We start from the raw sequence: 3,016 nt of genomic DNA, 5'->3' as shown, positions 1-3,016 counted from the left end.
GAGTTGAAGTGTGTGTGTGTGTGTGTGTGTGCAGCGGGTAGTATTGTTGACATCGCCTGGAGCAAATCAATTCCATTTTTGCTGGGCGCCATGAGAAGGGGAGTGGATTTTGTGACCCTACCATCCCCCACCCTCCTCGCGTCCATGGAAACCAAGTTACAGCGTCCAATCGATGTTTGCACACCATGCTTTTTATGGGATGGGTGGTGCGATGTGCTGGACACAGAGAGTGGACAATAAGGTAGACTTGGACAACACTTGCAATGGAATTGTGAGTTAGTACAAGATAAATGTCACTAGTGAGTCTCTCGGATTAACCTACCCTGCCCAAGAACCCTGTGCTCTCACAACTCGCCCCATTCACACACACACACACACACACACACACACACACACACACACATACACACACACACACACACACATACACACACACACACACACACACACACACACACACACATACACACACACACACACACACACACACACACACACATACACACATACACACACACACACACACATACACATACACACACACACACACACGTGCATCTACCCCCACCAGTCCTGTCAGACAGCAAATGACAAAAGTGTTGCCTCTGAAATAAATGAATAACCATCTTAAAAGTAGCCCTGCAAGGCACAAAGTATGTGCGTGAGAGAGAAAGAGGGGGAGGGGGGGAAGGTGCTGAGAAGAAGAAAGAAAGAAAGGAAGATGCTGTTAAGGGCTGAACAATGCTGTCAGAGGAAAAGGAGTAAGGGGTAGGATGCATTGGGTGCGACATCAAAGCCAGAAACAGAGGAAATGTCTGCTCCTGGCTATTTGATTCCTTTTGCTACTTAAGGTCAGGTAGAAATGTGCTCCCTTTGCTTTTTCTTCTTCTGCCTTTTTTAACAAGGGTGGGGGTGGTAGTGAGGAGCATGCGTATGTGGGGTGTTTGTCCTCCGTTTCCGGAGAAAGTTTTCTTTGGTCGCTGCATTTGTGCATGTCTCTGTCTCTCTCTGTGTGTGTGTGTGTGTGTGTGTGTGTGTGTGTGTGTGTGTGTGTGTGCGTGTGTGTGCGTGTGTGTGTGTGTGCGTGTGTGTGTGTGTGTGTGTGTGTGTGCGTGTGTGTGTGTAAGAGAGTTACAATGTAACAAGCTGAATCCTACTTTAGTAGTCTCCAGGGAACAGAACTCTGTATTACAATACTTGGCTTCTTTCTTCCTCTCTGTGCCTCGTCTACTCCCCCCGTATTCTCCCTCCTCTCTCTCTATCTCTCTCTTTCTCTCTCTCTATCTCTCTGTCTCTATATATATCTCTCTCTATCTATCTCCTTTCTGCAAATGAGAATATCCTGTGCTTCTTAATCATTTTTGAGGTAGTCACAGCAGATCTCATCATCCCCTTTTCTCTTATCATAGTCAGAGCCAGATTTGTCTTTTCTTTTTTCCCCCACTGCTGTCATCATGATATGCTGCTTATGGAAAACATGCACATTTGGCTTAGCAACCTTTCTTTCTTTCCCATTCTCTATTCCCCCTCTCTTTCTTTCTTTCTTTCTACCTTTCTTTCTCTCTGGGCTGTGGGTTTTTTATTTGATTCGTTGAGTTGGCCTGCATTAGGCTATCAGCAGGGACAGCTGTGAGTGGGGTTTGCATGAGGAAGGCCCATCCTCTGCCCCAGATGTCTGCCAAAACAGAACCCCCCCCCCCCCCCCCCCCAGCACCACCTCACACACACACACACACACACACACAAAACCAAGCACCCTGTTGCATTGTGGGCTAGGTCGGCTGCCAGGAGAGGTGTGCAGGAGGTCTGACAGGGTTTGACAGGAGTCTGATTCTGGTGCAGACCACAGGTTAACGCTGCCAGGATGATGTCTGTTCCATTTCAGTGATTAGCAAATGAGCTAGAGTTAGAGAAAAAAAACTGATTAATGAGCTCATCACAGTTGTTTGTTTGCTTGTTTGTTTTTGTCTCCTTTTCTTACTGAATTAGACTCAATTTGCAGTGATGTGTAACTAACTGGGGACTGCCCTTCTCCCTCACATTTGCATGTACATGTATTCATTTAACTAACTCTGTTGTCCAAAGTGTCTTACAAAAACAGAGAACAGTCAAGGTGCAGTGTGATAGGAGACAATAGTGTAATGAGTACTACCTTACATACTGTAAGACACAGAAGTTCAGAGTCAAGTGAAGTCAAGGGATGTAGATCAGAGGGACAGGCAGGTATGCTACATGCAAGTTAAGTGTGTTAGGTTGTTACTGGTGTTAGGAGAGGAGCTACTCTTGGAAGGCCTGGGTCTTCAAGAGGTTTGTAAAAATAGAGAGGGACGATCCTGTTCTGGTATCAGATAGATAGATAGATAGATAGATAGATAGATAGATAGATAGGTACTTTATTGATCCCCAAGGGGAAATTCAAGAATCACATTCATTCCACCATTAGAGAACTGTAACAGGTGAGATTAGTTTGGGTTGCATTCCACCATTAGAGAACTCCAGATGAGATTAGTTTGGGTTGCATTCCACCATTAGAGAACTCCAGATGAGATTAGTTTGGGTTGCATTCCACCATTAGAGAACTCCAGATGAGGTTAGTTTGGGTTGCCGTGTGGGTGCTGCAGTGCGAGGCTGGTAGCATACTGTATGCCTTTACTGGAAGAGAGTACTCAAGTAGGCCGGTGCAGAACCGGAGATCATTTTGTAGGCAAGCATTAGAGATTGCTCCCTTAGTGTTCTATCTCTCAGAACATACACACACACACACACACACACACACACACACACACACATACACACACACACACACACACACAAACACACTCATACGCACACACTCACTCACAAAGTAGAGGTACGGTTGGTTTAAGCTGTAATTGGTGTTGAGTGTGTGGGTGTCCTTCATTTGACCTTCAGCGTGCTGGCCCATGCTGCAGCTGTAAGTCCTCACTCCCTATAGCCTGTGCAGGGGTCAGGTGCGGCAGTAAAGTAGCACTCCATTTCACCATCACCTCCTCCG

At 46.1% G+C, this 3,016-nt stretch overlaps 1 protein-coding gene across 1 annotated transcript in view; it reads left to right on the top strand.

Moving 5' to 3' along the window:
- pcdh9 (protocadherin 9) overlaps positions 1-3,016 on the top strand; it is a 222,119-nt gene that overhangs the window by 92,042 nt on the left and 127,061 nt on the right. The window lies entirely within an intron of this gene.

The sequence above is a fragment of the Alosa pseudoharengus genome, unplaced genomic scaffold (genome assembly GCF_046254945.1).
Source record: "Alosa pseudoharengus isolate Yale_2024_CS ecotype anadromous, Long Island Sound unplaced genomic scaffold, YU_APseudo_1.1 YU_APseudo_1.1_scf_24, whole genome shotgun sequence".
NCBI classification, from domain to species: Eukaryota; Metazoa; Chordata; class Actinopteri; order Clupeiformes; family Clupeidae; genus Alosa; species Alosa pseudoharengus.
This window is presented reverse-complemented; position numbering and strand designations above follow the sequence as displayed.